Raw genomic sequence first — 19,215 nt, forward strand, 5'->3', positions numbered from 1 at the left:
TAACAAAAATTGAAGTTCATTGATCAAAGAGATAAAGTCTACATGAGATAGGATTCTATATAGTATGTTTAGGATATTCAAATATCTTGTTCTGGGATTGTGGAATCATGTATTCATTATATCATTATCAATGAATTAATTTAATTTAGTTGATCAGAAGTAGAAATGAATGAAGGAAAAGAGACTCAAACATAGACCCGTGATGTCAACTGGTGGCAAATGAATTATAGGCAATGAATACTATGTGTCTTACTTCCAACACAAAAGATAATTAGTTGAATCTCTCTCTTGGAAATGATCTGGTAGATGGATGTTAGAAATATATCAAGAATCACATTCTTATTTTGACTTCCTCGAGTAAGATTTATTATTACTAATGGAGTGATGGTAGAATAAAATAGAAGTAGGTAGATAAAGAGGAATGCCCAACTCATCTGCCAATACAGGAGACATAGAGACACCGTTTTGATCCCTTGCTCAGGAAGATCTCCTGGAGGAGGGCACTCCAGTACTCTTGCCAGGAGAATCCCCGGACAGAGTAGTCTGGTGGGGGATGATCCATAGGGTTGCAAAGAGCTATAAAGAGTTGGAGACAAATGAAGTGACTTGGCATGCACCCACACTATTGGCATTTTTCATTTTATTTAAAAACATGAATAGTTTGTGAAATTACTTCATGAATTAAAGAATGGACAGATGAAAATTAAAATTACTAATAAGTAGCTACCAACAAATAAAGTTAAGGAAGACCAAATATGGATATATGCTGAAGATGTGCAGTGTGGCAAGTTTTATGAAGTCATTGAATTCAGTATAATTTTCTGAAAGTTTGAGGCTTTTACATTCTCTTTCACAGCTACTTATTATTCCAGATTAGGTTTGCACCACAGTTTACAAACATTCCTCTGTCGAGAAGATCTAAGCTATTAATTTAGTGAAGCAACCTGCAGGAAAATGTAAGATATTTATGGTGCTTGAATGTGGAGTGGATAGTGAGTCTGTGATGGTTCTTTTTTACATCTTTAAAGAAGGTAGAATTTAAATGAGAAAGAGTCAAGCAGGAACCCATGATGTGAATGGAATGCATTCTGAATGTGTCTTGTGATTAATTCATTTCTGCATCATTGAAGTTCATTTCAAAAGGAGATTTGATATTATTATCCGTGGGCATAAGTCTTTAGTTAGATTTCTGTAATTTTCAAGAATCTAATTCTGGGGTTCAGATAGATGCGGGGGACTTGTTACAGTAGTCTACAGGAATAAATTAAAGAATCAATAGGTAGATGGATAGATAGAAATCTTTGTTCATCTAGTTCTGAAGTGCAGCATTATGTTAAGAAACGAGTAGATCAGAGGTATTTCCTTTCTGGTTCGGTAAATGTACAGCAGGGTTCTCACACTTGATCAGAATCACCCAAAGGGTTTGTTAGACGACAGGTTGCTGGTCCCAGAGTCAGCATTTCTGACTCAGTACAGTTACTGTGGTTTCTGTCTTCCTAATATGTTCCCAAGTTCTGCTAATGCTGCCTATCAGGAAGCAATGTTTCTAGAGCATCACTGATAGAGTCAAATATATGTCATAATAATTAGTGGTCTTGCTGTGTGTCAGTGCTGAGTTTTAGGTAGCATATTTTTCAAGAAATAACAAATTTAGTAATTAATAAATATCTAAATATTTAATGGAGAAAGGGGGCTCTCCAGTTGGCTCAGATGGTAAAGAATCCACCCACAGGAGACACAGGAGATGCGGATGCAATCCCTGGGTTGGGAAGATCCCCTGGAGCAGGAAATGGCAACCACTCCAGTATTCTTGCCTGGAAAATCCCATGGACAGAGGTGCCTGGTGGGCCACTGTCATTGGGGTTGCAAAGAGTCAGATATAACTGAGCATGCATGCACATGGAGAAAATGTCTCATTCTTTTAACATTATCTTTGCAGACCACTAAATGGGTGCAGCTGAACTGAAAAGACCAAGGTCTCTGGGCTGCCAGTATGTTTAAGAAATGAGTATATGACTACATAGATGAACAAAATCGATCAAGGACAGATCTGTATGAATGATGAGAAATGAAAATTTATGATTAATTTGATTATGATTAATTGGATCACTTTGGATGATTTTAAAAACAGTTTGAGTACCAGTCATCCAGTTTTACAGCTCTTTTAATTTTTGTTTTAGGTTTTCCCTAAACAGTCCTTAGTTGGTAGCAATATAAGCTATTTTCATCATGAGGAAGAGCACATTGGAGATGTAAGTATAATACTAGTCAGTAGTTTAGTTCTGAAAAAATATTTAGTTCTGATTGGGTTTATGGGCTTCCTCGGTAGCTCAGCGGTAACGAATCTCTCTGCTATGCAGGAGACGTGGATTCGATCCCTGGGTAAGGAAGAGCCCCTGGAAGAGGGCATGGCAGCCCACTCCACTATTCTTGCCTGGAGAATCCCATGGGCAGAGGAGCCTGGCGGGTTACAGTCCATAGGGTCACAAAGAGTCAGACACGCACAATGCGTTCACATTATGAGAAAAAGGCCTACCATGGACCAATGATGGGAATGGAATGCATTTTGAAATATTTTTTTATGATCAAAACATCTACAAACTACTGAGGTCCATGACAAAAAAATTATGTTTACATCTGTGGAAAGGGATAGATTTCAGTAATGTTCAAGGATTATATTCTCAGTCTTTGGTGGTGCATGAATTTAGATTTTATTATCTTAAATAATTTAATGGAAGAATAAACAAATATGTCAGTGTATAAAATGAAAATGGTGAGGCATATCCGAGTATGAAAATATGTGGTGAGGCATGACTGACTATTAATATAACTTAGACCCTCATTAAGGAGATTCTCATTAAGCAGTAAACGGATGAGGAGGTTACACTTTGGGGAAGAATGGTAGCGGCAGGGAAACAAATTAGTCTGTTCTTGCTTTGAGTCTGCGGAGAAGGCAATGGCAGCCCACTCCAGCACTCTTGCCTGGAAAATCCCATGGACGGAGGAGCCTGGTGGGCTGCAGTCCGTGGGGTCGCTAAGAGTCAGACACGACTGAGTGCCTTCACTTTCACTTTTCACTTTCAGGCACTGGAGAAGGAAATGGCAACCCACTCCAGTGTTCTTGCCTGGAGAATCCCAGGGACAGGGGAGCCTGGTGGGCTGCCGTCTGTGGGGTCGCACAGAGTCAGACACAACTGAAGTGACTTCGCAGCAGCTTTGAGTCTGGGTCTGAGTTCAAGTAGTTTGTTTACTTTAGAAAAAAAGAAATAAATCACTATAAAATAATAAATACACAAGTGATTGACAAAATGCCATGAGAAAAGCAGGTGTTAATGGGATGAATGTCTCAAGGTTTTATCTGCATTGCTTATACTCAGAATGAACTGAACCAGTAAGGTAAGCCTCCTGCCATGGCAGTGAATTCTGTATTAGGAGCAAAGGGACAAATGTGAGTCATAGGCCAAGCTCTTATCCTGGTGGGGGTGTCTTGTTTAAGAATATTCACTGTTTTGTTTAAAACATGCAATAAGTATAATCTAAGAAGTTTGCTGTGGCCCATTATGCAATTCATATGTCACACATGGTCCTTAATGAGTAGGTGCAAACCTAGACTGAAAATTGCTGAGGGAAATTATTGTATGTGCAGATGTTAAGGATGCTTGAGGCTCTTGTGCTTGAGGTTTTGTGCTTCATGTAAATTTTTTTATTAATATTAGTCAATTAAAAATTAAAAATCAACAAGTGTGCAAATAAATGAGGAGAAAGAGGGCAAATTGTGGACCAACAAAGGACAGCTGGTAGGGTATGAATTCATCAGGGGTGATGGATGGCCTGTGTCTGGCACTGAGTTGTACTATACGGAAAGAGACCTGGTCTATTGTCTCTGCTGGATGTGATCCTGAGGCAGGCTAGGAATGCTAGTCCTAGAATTTAGTCCTGGACAAAGTTCTTGGACCTTAGTGGTTCATGAATTTTGGTGGCATTATTATTACCAAAAAAATCAATAACAAATCTATTTTACTTGAGTAAATAAAGATCAAGAGGGTAAAGTGTTGTTCAATTATGGGAGATGAGACAACAAATACTATTAATTTAATTTGGAAGTATGAGTATTTTTTAAGAAATAATTGGATCAAGGGTATGACCTCTTTAGCTAACTATCTCATGCATAGGCAGAGATTTGTCACCGATAATGCTCTGTGTCAGTAGTGAGTTAAGAGTTGTTCTTTTTCTAGGACATGAGACAGAATTATTAACATCAATTAGTATATATTTAAATGACTAAGAAAATATAATGTGGAAGCAGTGATCAATGGACATAAGGCCTGAATTATTTTATCATCTGCTATGCTTTGTACTCCTCAGGATGGGTTCTCAATGCTGTTCAAGTTTCTACCATGATTCCTGTGATCAAAAAATGTATGGCTGCATCTATCTATGTGCAGGAACCAGTGTAAGTAATAGTTAAATTTCTTACTGACGTAGTTAATGGTATTCACTATAAAGACTTGGAACTTGCCTGGCAGTCAAGTGGTTTTAATTCCATCCTTCCGCTGCAAGGGATATGGATTCAATCCCTTTTCAGGGAACTATGATCCCACATGCTATGCAGCCAAAAAAACAAAAATCTATGAAATATAACGATGGAAAGCCAATCATAGCCTCACAATGAAGGTGGTGTTGGTAGGAAGCATGATGTTGATTAATTGGTATATTAAACAATGAGTCTGTTAGGAGACATATGTTAGGAATTTTCCAGAAACTACTTAGGTCTTTGTGATTTACACACATTAATTTTGTTATTATTTGTGAATGATTGTATTAAACAAAAAATGAAGACTACAGGTTAAATCTGGACCAATGATGATGACTGGCGCATATGAGTCCTGTATAGTGAATACTACGTGTCAGGAGCTCTGAGGTCCAACACAGAAAGAATCTGGTAGGAAATGTTGCTTTAGACATTTCTCATGTATATGCAAGGATCTGGTTTTCGACTTGTGGTCAGAGATTTAAAAAATATTTTTGTAAAAAAATAAATAAATAAATAAAAAATTTTTGTAACAGAATCAATAGGAGAATAAAGTTAATATCTGATTGATTAAGAGAAAAATAATAAATATTACTATAAATTAATCAATACCTAAGTTACTATGTATATGAATGGTAGAAAGTATGGATTAATGGTGAGAGTGTCTCGATCTGTTTTTAATCACCTTGTATGCTTGGTACTCTTCAGAACAGATACTGGAGTGGACTTCAGCTTCTGCTACAATGAAGATTATCATAGTGTCTCCATCAGGAAAGAGACCAAGGTAGGTCATGATCAAAAATCTTCTCTTGTTTTGAGTCTTCATTTAAAGGCATGTTTGTTATTATTAAAATTTCTTAAATTAAAATGTTAGCTATTATCAATAATAAATACCTATGAAACTTGTTGATTAATTGATAGCATGTAACATTAAGATTGAATAACAAAAGAGATACGGTCCATGTGGGAAGTGATTGTAGAGACAAACTGTAGAATCTTACTCTTGGCTTTTTCGTAAGGAATTATTTTTTTCTTATTATGAAAATTAATAATTCAATAATTAATAATTTGATCAATACAAATACAGACATCCATGAAGAGAACGAGACCCAAACAGTAGACATGGACCACATAACAGTCGTCATGACTGGTGGCATATGAGTTGTAAATGATGAAGAGAAGTGTCTGAGACACTGAGATCTAACACCCAAAATAACGTGGTCAAACTTTTATCTGGAAAGGAGTTTATAGACAACTGTCAGAAAGACACAAACAGCATGTTCTTAGGTTTATAGATTTAGGTTTATTATGAATGGATCATAGATAGAATCATTAGAGAAGGAAGAAGGAGAAAATGAAGTAGTATTCAACCATGAGGTGAGGCAAAATATATTACTAATAAATTTTGAAAACACTGAAGCCCACTGAGGAATAAATGGCTCAAGTATGTTACTTCTTTGGCTAAGGATCATGTAGACATGGCTAATTAAGAGTCAGTTCTATTCTGGATCAGTTCCAAGGTTGGGTTTGTTCTCTTTGTGAATAGAAAAAATGTGTATGTGTAATGAAAAATTAATAGATACCAAAAAATGGAGTAAGTGATGTGGAAAGGAAGGATCGATGAAGAAAAGATCCTAATCTTTTTTTTATAAACTAGTGTGCTCTGTACTCCACAGACTGGACATACTTGAGATGATTTAAGCATCTTCCATGATCCCAAGCCCTTTGGTTGCCTCTATAAAAGTATGGAGGCCAGTGTAAGTAATGGTAAACGTTCTTTTGTTAATTTGAGTATTTACTTAGGAGTATTTACCGTATGATTAGGGTGAATTAATGAATGAATAAACAAAAAGAAATTGTGCCAATCCTGGACCAATGATGATGACTGGTGGTTTGAATCACAGATGATAAATAATATGTGCCTGAAACTCTGAGGTTCAGGAGAAGGAAATCCAATACGTTATCTCTGCTTGTAAAGATCCCATAGATAGAAATCAGGAATATACAGGGATCTTATTTTTTTCTGTGTTCGTTCATGCGTTTTCACTTTATTGTTCTAATCGGAGAAATGAAACAGTCTATAAATATGCACATAAAGCTGGATGAGTATATCCTTATTCAATTGAAAAACTGTGTGTTCATGCAAGAAATACTGTTAATAAATTTGAAAAGAAGTCCAAAGGGAAGCAGACAGTGCATGACTGTTAAGTTCTGGGGTAAGAATAATATAGACAATAGTCGTAGTCACTGCTCATTTTCTTGTTAGGGACAAGTTTTAAGTTTCATTTTCTAAAGAGAAAATGAAATAATTTAGAGCATTCTAAATTAATGATTGGCTAAATCACTAAAAATGAAATGCAAAAGCAAGGATCAGTGATTAGTTCTCAGTTGTGTGTCATTTGCTCTCCCATGTACTCCTCAGAATGGATGCCCTTGAGCTGACTTAAGCATCTTTCCTGGTCTGGAGCCCTGCGGTTGCATCTGTATGTTAGGACAGTGGAGAACAATGTGAGTACTAGTCAATGTACTTGTCTTGGATTAAGCCATATTTTTAAAAGATATTATTAAAAATTAAATATCATAAAAAATTTCAAAAATCTGATGTCAAATACCATCGATACAAAGCAATATGACAATTAATTCATATATGAAGCACTGAGATCAGTTAATGAAAGAGTTGATTGTCAGCGGAAATGATTGTTTAGATGGATGTCAAAGATATTCGAGGGTCTTACTCATGATTTATTTGTGTAACTTATGCTCAGTTAAATAATAATGAATTAATAAATGTAGGTGTTAGTAGGGAAAAGAGCCCCTCCTGTTCCATATGACTGGAAGCATGGGAGTCTCTGGTAAATACTGTGTATCTGTAACCCTGATTCCTCACAAAGCAAAATCTAGTCAATCTTTGATTATTTTTAATGACCCCAGAGATGGATGTTAGGAAAGCACCAACATCTTATTTCATTTTGGAGTTTACAAATTTAGATATATTTAGATTATATATTCAGAGAAGGCAATGGCACTCCACTCCAGTACTCTTGCCTGGAAAATCCCATGGACAGAAGAGCCTGGTAGGCTGCAATCCATGGGGCACGACTGAGCGACTTCACTTTCACTTTTCATTTTCATGCATTGGAGAAGGAAATGGCAGCCCACTCCAGTGTTCTTGGCTTGGAGAATCCCAGGGACGGGGAGCCTGGTGGGCTGCCGTCTATGGGGTTGCACAGAGTCGGACACGAGTGAAGCGACTTAGCAGCAGCAGCAGCAGATTATATATTTAGATATATCAATGATAATCAATGAGCAAACCATTAAAAACGTAAAAGAACACATAAAAAGAAGACAGGGAAGCGCTGTCCACTAGGAACATATGTGGTGAGGTAAGAAATATTATTAATAAAATTGAAAACATTCATGCCCATTAAGCTAAGCATTTTGCCTTCTTACTGAAAAGGTCATAAAGACACTGATATGTAAGAGTCAACATTATAGTTCTGGGTCAGTTTCAAGTTTAAGTGTTTCTTTTGTTAGAAAAGAATGCTACGTTATGAAAAATTAATAAATGCCTAAATGAGTAAATGAAAGCTGGAAGACAAGGATCAGTGGCGAAAAGGTTTCCATTTTGTCATGTTCTCTGCTCTGTACTCCTTAGAGTGGGTACTCCTAAACTGGTAAAAGCATTCTTCCACAGTCATGAGATCCCTGGTTGTATTCACGTGTTAGGACTGTGCAGGCCATATGAGTAATAGAGAAATTTTGGTTTTAGTTTCAATGTTTTGTTTAAAGGTATTGACTTTATTATTGTGAACTGTGACATACAATCAATCAATGAAATCCAGATAGCCAATAAAACCATTTAAAAATTATTATTACTGAATTATGAATTGAGCAATAAATAATATAGAAATAATGAATTAAAAGAGGTATGACATTGAATCAATGATAACTACTGGTGGGGTATGAGTTGTGTCTGACAAATACAAGTCTAGAACTCTGAGGTCTAATGCAAAACAAATGTTTTTTTTTCTTTTACATTTTCATTCTTAATTATAATTGAACCAATGAAAGAATCACCAAATAAATATGTCAATCAATGAAGAGAAAGTCTCACTATTTTTATCACATTCTCTATTTAATACTTTTCAGAATCAAAGTTCAAGCCTTTATTGTGATCAAAGTTATCATTTTCATGTTGCTATGGGACAGAGACCCAGGGGAGTAATGGCCAAGATTTCCATCCTGGTTTGGGAAATTGGCTAAAGTGTTTTCATTGTAATAAGTTCAATCAAGGACTTCCTTGGTGGCCCACTAGTTAGTAGTTAAGTTCACCTTCCAAGGCAGGGGTACAGGTTTGATACCTGGTTGGAGAGCTAAGATCCCAAATGCCTCATGACCAAAATACCAAAACATAAAAAGAAAAGTAACATTGTAACAAATTTAATAAAGACTCTAAAAATGGTCCACATAGAAAAATCTTAAAAAAAAAAAAAAGTCGTGGTTTCTGGATCGATGGTGATCCATGCCAGCGTATGGGTCATCACTTATGAATAATACATGTCTGGAACTCTGAGGTCCAATAGAAAAGAAATGTGGTCTTTCTCTTCATGGATTTTCATTGGTTCCTCGATGGTGGTAGTGATTGGAGAGAAGTTTGAGATATTCAAGGGTCTTTTTGCTGTGCTTGGGGTCATCCTGCTTTTATTTCATTGGTATTGATGATGTGATGATTTATATGATCAAAATGAATGAATGAAAGACCTACAACTGGGCCTAACGAACGCAGAGATGAACTTGGGTAGAGGAGGAGGGGGTAGGCAAGTAACCCCAAGTATCTGGGAGCCCGAGGGCCGTGACGGTACATCCCCTCTTGTCTACTTGTCTTTCTTCATGTGGACAGATGTTGGGAATCTACAAAGTCATATTCTTAAGTTGGGTTAGTGAATTTAGATTTCTTGTTATCAAAAGACAGGTCCCTTGAAAGGATATACCTACTAGATTGAGTAGAAAAGGTCAGTTAGTGTCTCCTTTGGATACTTGCGGTCGGGCAAGAAATAATGATAAAAATTGCCTCTGTGGATGCACATTTAGCAACATATGAACCTAAGAGGTCAACTGCTTGGCCAAGCGCCATGCAGATGAACCACAGGAAGAGTCACTTGTATTGATTGCATGCTCTCAAATTTGAGGATAGTTTTATTTCTAGAAAGCAACATCTTTGCATTATGAAATAGGTATTGATTCCTCATGATTCAGAACATGAAATCTGGAGTGGAAGAATCAGTGACCCTAAATATTTTTTCCTCTCTCTTTTTCTTTTGTTTTCATGGACTGGACTCTATTCGTGAGAATCGACGCCTTTGAGCTGAATAGACTGTCAGTAGCCCGTGGTCGTGAACCTTACAATTATAGAAACCTGTGTGAGTAATGATCACATTTAAGGGGGTGTATCTGGGAGAGATGTGTGGAATTAATGGTTAAAGAATCTAGAAATCAGTGAAAACAGTGGATCGATGATGACTGCTGGGTGGCGTATGAATTGTGTATGATGAATGCGTGATTGGAACTCTGAGGTCCAATGCAAATAGAATCAAGTCCATACATTATCCTGATGGGAGTGACACTATAGCAGAGGTCAAGAATGCATCAGGGTCTCATGGTCCTTGTTTTGATGCTGGAACTTTTTGTTGAGTAGAATGGACAAATAGAGTAGGTCTTCCTAAACACATGAAGAGATGTAAAGGTGAAAGGCGGAAGACAATCGCCAGTCCTGGAAGTATGGGTTGAGACAAGGTAGGCTGAATATGGCAAGGACACCTCAAATTTCAATGAGGAAGCCATGGGCCATATTAGCACTTAGGGAAAAGATGGCGGGGACAGGGCAAGTAATAGTCAGCCTTTGTCTTGTGGCTCTACAGTAAGATCCAAGTGGTTTGTTTTCAAGAGATTTCCCACATAGCCTAAGGTAAAGAAAGCCTGAACGGAAGCAGGGAGCTGTGGAGAGTGTCTCCACGATCCTGATGATCTGCTTTGTTTTATACTTCTCAGCATGAATGCATGGGATCTGATGGAGGGATTCCTCATGGAGCACCAGCCTAGGATGGCGTCTTCACTGTTGGAACCATAGACCCTAGACCCATGTGAGAATCATCTCATTCCTCATCTGTTCTAAGGTGGTTTCTCTAAAAGTAAAGATCACACTATTCACTTAGGTGATAGAAAATGAAAGAAGGCCATTTTGTATCAGATTCTTGATGAATAAGGAAGTGATACAGGGGTTAGGCGATAGCAAAGATAAGACAGAGATAGAATGATGTGAAAAATTTCTGGAGACCTATGAGCCATATGACACCTTCTTGGCCTCCTTTTAACCTCATAGTGTGAAAATTGTCATTAGTGAATCAAGGCATGAATCAGTTACCAATGTTGAATGAAAAGTCATGGTGTTTGGATCAGTGATGATCCATGCCAACGTATAAGTCTTTGATGAAGAATAGTACGTGTCTGGAACTCTGAGGTCTTTCTCTTCATGGGTTTTCATTGGTTTCAGTAATTGAACCAATGAACGTATCAAAAAGCATGCATACACATCTGTGAAGGGCAAATGGCTCTCTCTGTGTGCTCCTTCTCTGTCAGAATAGAAGCTCATGGAGATTTCAGCCTCCATGGTGATCAAGGTCGTGAGCTTCAGGTTGCTCTGAGACAGAGAGCTAGGTGAGTGTTTATTCAGTAAATAATATAGAAATAAATGGGGTGAAAGAAGATAACATTGGATGATTGGTGCCTGCTAGTTTCATGTGAGTTGGGTGTGATGAATACATTTTATGGAGTCTGAGGTATTACATAAAGGGAATCTAAGAATTTGGGGGGAGGCATTCGTGTTGGAATGCATTTTTTTGGAACCAGGAGACCATTTTGAGCATTACCTGCTCTTTAACACTTTTTGCTGTTTTCTATTGGTAATTATTTTTCCAATAAGATGTTTGAAATATAATCAAATAAAGTTAGTCACTCAATTGTGTCTAACGCTTTGTGACCCCATGGTCTATAGCCCACCAGACTCCTCTATCCATGTGATTTTTCAGGCAAGATAATGGAGTGGGTTGCCATTCCCTTCTCCAGATAATCAAATAAGGCCATTTTTATCCCATTGATAAATAAGTAATGAATATGAAGCTTTCTATTGATTAATGCATTGTGAAACCTTACAATAAATATGAGACACATTTGAGATGAGAGTTTCTGCAGAGATATATTAGCTATAACAAGGTTTTGTTGAGTATTTTCCAAGTACTGAGTGTTAAAATTTTAATTAAGCCTTTCCCCCTGATTTTGTGCCTTACCATTGCATCTTTGTGTTAGAAATAGAAAGCCCAGTTGTCAGTAATAGCCAACTTCCTGCCTTGGTTTGCTTGCTTAGTTTATCATGGATTTGTTGATTTCTGTGTTTGTGTTATTTGTGCGTGTCTGTGTGTATTAAGGTTACAGTTTGAAATTTTCATCCAGAATAACAGAAAGTCAATTATAGCTCAGTGAAAAATAGAGAATTTGATGAAATATTAGTTGATTAATATATAAATCAAAAACAGCATTTAATTTAAAAAAAGATGCTGAAATCACATTGCTGTGAAATTGAGCTATTTACACCATAGTGATGTCCTAGGCTTGTTAGGTTTCTTTGAATAATAGAGTTTTAAAATGTTTATTAATTAGTTACTTGTTTAGTCAATAAACAAATAGAAATGAAAGAACAGAGACACACACATGGACCAATTATTGCTTATCATTCCAGGAAGAGTCCTGAAGGATGAAAACGTTTCTGAAGTCTCTCTGAGATCCGACCCAGAACATAAGTAGTCTATGTCCTTTGTTGAAATTGTTTCTATAAAGAGTTGTCTGGAATACAACAAGATCATATGCTTGTTAATTTCATAGTTATAGTGGTTATTAACAATGAATCTATCATGAAATCATTAAACACATAAATAAACATGGAAGGAAAACTTGTGAAAGTGTTCTCATATGAGCATCTTCTTTTTAGACAAGGGATTGTGAGTAAAAATTCAAAATGCTGAATCCCATTAAACTGGTGAGGGTCACCCCTTTGGCCAGAATGCTATAGACATGCTTATGTAATAGCCATTTATTTATTCTTTTTCAGACTGTAAGATTGAGGTTTTCTTTTAATGAGTTTAAGAAAAAAACATAGGAGGAATAAATAATGAATAATTAGTGTGGTGTAGATGAAATGCCCCAAGTAAGGATCAGTGGCGACTTGGTCTCATTATTTCCATCCTCTTCTGTGTTTTGTGCTCCTCAGACTGAACGCGCTAAAGATGATTTAGCATCTGTCGTGGGCACCAGATCTGTGGTTGCCTGTGAATAATAAGAGAATGGAGATTAATGTGCGTAATAGTTGAAGTTCCATTTTCAGTATTTCTTATTAAAGAAATTCACTCAATCATTAAGGAATGTGGAATATGAGCAGAGAAGGTAGCTGCATTTCTGTCTTGAGTATGCGTATATGAACCATTATGCTGATTAACCCTAAATGGAAAATGACTATTAATGTGAGATATATTAAACTAGCAATAATTCTGTATACACCAAAGCTCCTGTGTTTTTAATTGCACTGCTAAGATTATTAGTGAATTTATCATTTATGCAGTAAAGAAATAGAACCATATGTAGAAAAAGAGGGTCAATATTGGATCAGTGGTGACTATCCGTGGCGTATGTGTCATGCATGATGAATGCATGTCTGGAACTGAGATCCAATGCATGGGACCTAGTCCATTGTGTGGTCTGAAGTGACCCTATAGTCAAAGGTTACGGATGTAAAAAGATCTTTGTTTTGGTTATTATGACCACGCATTTCGTTTTCTATTTTTATGATTTGATCAATGAAATAGTTAATTGCAAATTTATAAAATGAATGACGATGACTATAAAGACTTTTCAATAATAAAAATGTGTGGTTTTAGGAAATAATACTAACATGGACTAATACATTAATATATATTGAAAAGACTGATATCCATTAGGTAAAAAAGTCCTAGAAAGATGGTACCGCTTTAATTAAGAGTGATTTGGAAAATGAGAGGTGATAGTTACTGACTGAGGCAGTAATCAATTGGACATTAGATTCATTAAGGGGAAAAGAAGTCAATATTATCATCATTTAGTAAATGACTACGTTACTGTGCAAATGAAGCACAGATTATTGGACCAATGGGGAGAATATCTGAATATTTTTATTCCCTTGTCCGCTTGTTATTCTTTAGAAGGGGTGTTCCCGCTGCTTCAGCCTTTACTGTGTTCAGTCCTCGGCTGCCTCTGTGTCAGGAAGGCCCTAAGGTAAATAATGGGTCAGGTTGTTGGCTTGGGTGATTTGTTTGAGGTGCTCATGATGTTATTAACAAGTATGAAATTAATAAAAATGTTGCCCATATTTCAGTGGTAAATGTAATAAGAAACATTGTTTTGATTAATAAATTATGTGCAGGATTGAGGTTGAACAAAGCAAGAAAAAGCCTCTGAATGAGAAAATATTCTGTAAGCTGAGATTATGAATATGAAGGTCTTTTTCCTGGGACATTTACTGAATCACGTAGTATTGTTATTATTAATACCAATTAGCTGATGATTTAATCAATGCAAATATAGAAATGAATGAAGAAAAGAGACTAAGTCACGGACCAATGATGATGATCGTTTCGGGTAGAGTCCTGAACGATGAAAACATGTCTGAAACTCTGAGGTCCAACCCAGAACACCTGCAGTCTCCTCCCTTTTCAAAACTGCTTTTCCAGAGAGAGGTCTGGATTATTCAAAGACCATATTCTTGTATTGATTTTCCAGACTTAAATTTGTTGTTATATATTAATGGATCTGTGACGGAACCATTAAATAAATATAAATTAATGTATAAAGAAAAAATAGGGTGAAGTATGGTCGAAATTGAACACATTTTCTGAGGGTCACTTATTTGACCGAGATTAGATAGAAATGCAGAAATAAGAGGCAGTTTAATTATTGTGTTTTTTCTTTTAACAAAACAAAAAAAAATTGAGAGAATAAGAAAAAATAATAAATACCTAAATATTGAGTAAACTTAGTTCTCAATATTTTTATTATATTGCATTTTCTGTACTCCCCAGAATGAATGCAATAGAATGATTTAACATCTTCCATGGATGCCAGCTGTATAGCTGTATAGCTCTGTAGTTGCCTCTGTATAACAGGAGGATGGAGACTAACGTGAGTAATACTTGTTCTTTTTTCCAGTTTGTTTTGTCATTAAGGTGATTCACAGTATTATTAGGAATGTGGGATATAAGTAAAGAAGGCAACTATATCTCAGTGTTGAGTATGAATATCAGTTCAGTCAGTTCAGTTCAGGTGTTCAGTCATGTCCGACTCTCCGACCCCATGGACTGCAGCATGCCAGGCTGCATATATCCATATAATTGGATAATATGAGATTCTATAAATAAACATTTAATTACAAATAAAGATGAATGGAGTAAAACACTGTCTAATTATCAAAATATATGGTGAGACAAGAAATACTGTTACTGTATTATGGAAGCCCTGAAGTTCAGTTAATAATGAATGGTGCATGACTGATACCCCTTAGGGAAAGGATATGGGTGACAGGATCTAAGGGAAAGACATTCTTCAGGTTCTGGCACAGACGCGAGATCCCAGTGGTTCGTTTTTGACAGATGTTGCGTGTATCCTAAGTTGAGGGTGGCCTGAATAATAATGTGAGTGTGGAAGCCGGGAACAGTGGGGACTGTCTCTGCCATCTTGGTCTGCTTTGCTTTGTATTCCTCAGAGGGCGAACACGAGGCCCGAAGGATGGATTCCTCTTGGAGTACCTGCTTAGGATGGCATCTTTGCTGTTAGAACCAGAGACCCGTGTGAGCATAATCAAATTTGTGGTCTTGGGTTGAATGGCTTGTCTAATGTTTTTGCTGTGTTATTAATATGTTTGAAGTATGGTTAGAGAGGGTCATTTTAATCCTGTTGAGAATGAAGAGATTAGTATGAAGCATTATATTGCTGATTGCCTATATGAAAAACCGATCATAGGCAAGAAAGACATAATGGTGTCAGTATTTTTCTAGAAACATGAGTGTTGGCTGTGTCAAGTCTTTTGTTGGGTTTTGTGAATCATAGAGTTATAAGTTATAATTAGCAAATCAATGAATTAATCAATTAACAATACGGAATGAGGAGCCAGTCTTCTTTTCTGGATCAGTGATGATAAATGCCGGCGTATGAGTCATTGATAATGAATAATACGTGTCTGAAACTCTGAGATCCAATAGAAAAGCAGTGTCTTTCTATTCAAGCATTTTCATTGGTCATGATAATTGAGCCAATGAAAGCATCAATAAACAAGTCTGCAGATCAATGGAGAGAAGGTTTCAATCTCTGTTTTCACCTTCTTTCTTTGATACTTTTCAGAACAGAAGCTCAAGGTGATTTCAGCCTCTACTGTGATCAATATCATTTTCAGGAAAGAGGTGAGTAATGCTCAAAATTTTCATCTTGGTTTGTGTTGTTGAAGTGGTTTCATAATATTCTGTGAAAGTAGTAAATATAAGTAAAAGGTTAACTATATCCCAGTGATAAATATGACTTGAGACCATATGTTGATTAGTTGATAATATATAACATTGATATTTATTAATGAAAGGTATAATCTATTTTTGTGTTAATTAAAGAAGAGTCAGGGATGTTTAATGGCTTGCTCTTTGGTTTTTGTTACTCAAATATTTATTTTGTTATTATCAGTGAAGTTATGATTTAATTGATATGAATATGAGTATAAATGAACTAAAAGTGGGCCCAAATGAACCAGTGATGATGATAGCCTGACCATGGATGATGTATAAAAGAGTTTGTACTCTGAAGTCCAATGAAACCCATACTCTTTTTCTTTATTTCTTCCTGTGCACAGGTGTTAAGAATGTACAGAGTTTAAGTTCTTAGACTGCGTTTAAAAATTATTACTATATCAATGAAAGCACTGTTAAAGATACATAGATAATAGGTGAATGAAAATGGTGAATTATTATCTAATTATGAACTTATATGATGAAGCAAGAAATATTAATAAAAGTGCCAACCTTGATGTCCATTTTGAAATGGATGGTTCAAGGGAGTCACCTCTCTGGCCAAGTATCAGATAGACATGAACTATTCAGAGCTGACTTTATTGTTCTGAGTCAATCTCACATTTGAAGTTATGCTTTCTGTTAAGAGAAAACAATGTCTGCATTCTAAAAAAGGTATGAATTCCTACGTGACTGGTTAAATGATGGAGAGTCAGTGGTGATCCATTTTTTCTCTTTTCTTCTCATTGATCATGCTTTCTGTTGTTCACAATGGACACATCGACACTTTGAGTCTCGTAATGTGCCTTATGATTGTATCTCTATGTTAGAAGCACAGAATCCAATGTGAATAATGGTTAAATTTCTCATCATAGTTTCAGTGACTTTTTTACCTCTGTGTATACAGTGTATTATTTGCATTTCCATGTACAAGAACCAAAGGACAGTGCAGCTCAGTGATAAATATAGAACTTTATGAAACAGGAATTGATTAACTCATAGATGAATAACAGCATATTATTTATTGGCATTAACATATGGACACTACTGATGCTATATATAAAATAGTTAAATAATGAGGACCTACTGTAAAGCACAGGGAAGCCCACTCAGTGCTCTGTGATGGCCTAAATGTGAAGGAAATTCAAAAAAGAGGGGGTATATGTGTACATACAGTTGATTCATCTTGCCATACAGTTGAAACTAACCCAATATTGTAGACCAATTATACTCCAATGAATCAACATATATTCAGTATAAAAATACTAGTGAATTATAAAAAATTAAAATGAGTACACTGCTCTGAGAATGATTAGTCATTGAGCAAATAGAAATACACAGCAAATAGAAGGTTCGGTCATTGGGCCAGTGATGATCAGGAAAAAAAGAGCCCTGAGCAGTGAAAAGATGTCTGAAACTCTGAGGTCCAACACAGAACATAAGTAATGTGTTCCCTGCGTGCAATGATCAGAAATGTAAAAATGTATATTCGTGTACTGATTTCGTAGACTTACATATGTTATTACTGATGGATCTGTGATGGTGGAAGCAGTAAGCAAATAAAAATAAATATATAAGGACAAATAGGATGAAGCAGTGTCCATATTGGAATTTTGTGAGACAAAAGATACTATTAATACACGTTGGAAACACAGATGCCCACAAAATAAATGAGTGAGAGGTACCTGTTTGACCCAGATTGGCTAGAAATGCATATGAAAGAGTCAGTCTAGATAGTCTGCCTCCAATTGAACTTTCCCTTGTAACAAAATAAAAAATACCGAGTGAAAGAAAGAGTAGTAACTACCCGACTAAGTGAAATTTGGAAAATAAGGATTAATGGCATTAGGTATGGATATTTTTCTCATCTTTGTTCTACACGCCTCAGAATGAAGGGACTAGAGAAGATTTAGCATAGTTCATGGGCATGAGCTCTATGGTTGCCTCGGAACAGGAGGAGGATGAAGGTTAACGTGAGTGATAGTTGAAATTTTTCTCAGTTTGTTATTTTATTAACATAATGCAATGTGTTATTAATAAATGTGGACTATAATAAGGCACCGCATTTCAGGGTTGAGTATGGATGTATGAACCATATATAAAGTTGAGAGTATTAATGAGATGTATATTAAAGTAAGAATAATTCTAGGTATATCCAGGCAATTTTTGTTTTTTAATTGTACTGCTAACATTATTAGTGAATTTGTGGCTTATACAATAAAGAAATAGAAGTGCACATAGGAAAAAGAGGAATAATATCGGATCAATGATGACTACTCGTGTTGTATGAGCCGTGTATGGTAAATAACGTGTCTGAAACCCTGAGGCTTGTTGTCCCATTTGAAATGACCATATAGGCAGTGGTTAGAAATATACAAAGACTTTGTTTTGGTTTTTATGATCACGTCAGATAATTCAGCTCAGTCGCTCAGGCATGTTTGACTCTTTGCAACCACATGGACTGTAGCATGCCAGGCTTCCCTGTCCATCACCAACTCCCGGAGACTACTCAAACTCATGTCCATCACATCAGTGATACCATCCAGCCATCTCATCCTCTGTCATCCCCTTCTCCTCCTGCCCTCAATCTTTCCCAGCATCAGTCTTTTCCAGTGAGTCAGTTCTTCGCATTGGGTGGCCAAGTATTGGAGCTTCAGCTTCAGCATCAGTCCTTCCAGTGAATATTCAGGACTGATTTCCTTTAGGATGAACTGGTTGGATCTTCTTGCAGTCCAAGGGACTCTCAAGAGTCTTCTCCAATACACAGTTCAAAAGCATCAGTTCTTCGGCACTCAGCTTTCTTTATGGTCCAACTCGCACATTCATACATGGCTGCGGAAAAATCATAGCCTTGACTAGATGGACCTTTGTCAGCAATGTAATGTTTGTGCTTTTTAATATGCTCTCTAGGTTGGTCATAACTTTTCTTCCATGTATTTCTGTTTTTATAATTGAATCCATGAAATAGTCAATATAAAAATGTGTAAAATTTAAAAATATGAATGTGAAGCCTTTTTCAATTATAAAAATGTGGTTAGGCCAAAATTAGTATCATGT

At 36.3% G+C, this 19,215-nt stretch overlaps 1 long non-coding RNA gene across 17 annotated transcripts in view; it reads left to right on the top strand.

Annotated features, from left to right (window-relative positions):
• The window catches only part of LOC102168946, a 33,346-nt gene that overhangs the window by 12,303 nt on the left and 1,828 nt on the right, over positions 1-19,215 (top strand). Inside the window, exons 11-26 of one of the 17 annotated variants that reach the window (XR_001919910.1) lie at positions 857-956; positions 2,181-2,252; positions 2,361-2,382; positions 4,366-4,453; positions 5,240-5,315; positions 6,208-6,288; positions 6,954-7,039; positions 9,881-9,951; positions 10,580-10,671; positions 12,324-12,384; positions 12,852-13,024; positions 13,816-13,888; positions 14,692-14,791; positions 15,372-15,456; positions 16,007-16,065; positions 16,503-17,745. This is a non-coding gene — a long non-coding RNA (uncharacterized LOC102168946). Of the gene's footprint in view, positions 1-856; positions 957-2,180; positions 2,253-2,360; positions 2,383-4,365; positions 4,454-5,239; positions 5,316-6,207; positions 6,299-6,953; positions 7,040-9,880; positions 9,952-10,579; positions 10,705-11,167; positions 11,246-12,323; positions 12,385-12,851; positions 13,025-13,815; positions 13,889-14,691; positions 14,792-15,371; positions 15,457-16,006; positions 16,066-16,502; positions 17,746-19,215 lie in introns of those variants that run through there. The other 16 variants (XR_001297061.2, XR_001297062.2, XR_001297059.2 and 13 more) reach the window with 16 other exon arrangements.

The sequence above is a fragment of the Capra hircus genome, chromosome 21, assembly GCF_001704415.2.
Source record: "Capra hircus breed San Clemente chromosome 21, ASM170441v1, whole genome shotgun sequence".
NCBI classification, from domain to species: Eukaryota; Metazoa; Chordata; class Mammalia; order Artiodactyla; family Bovidae; genus Capra; species Capra hircus.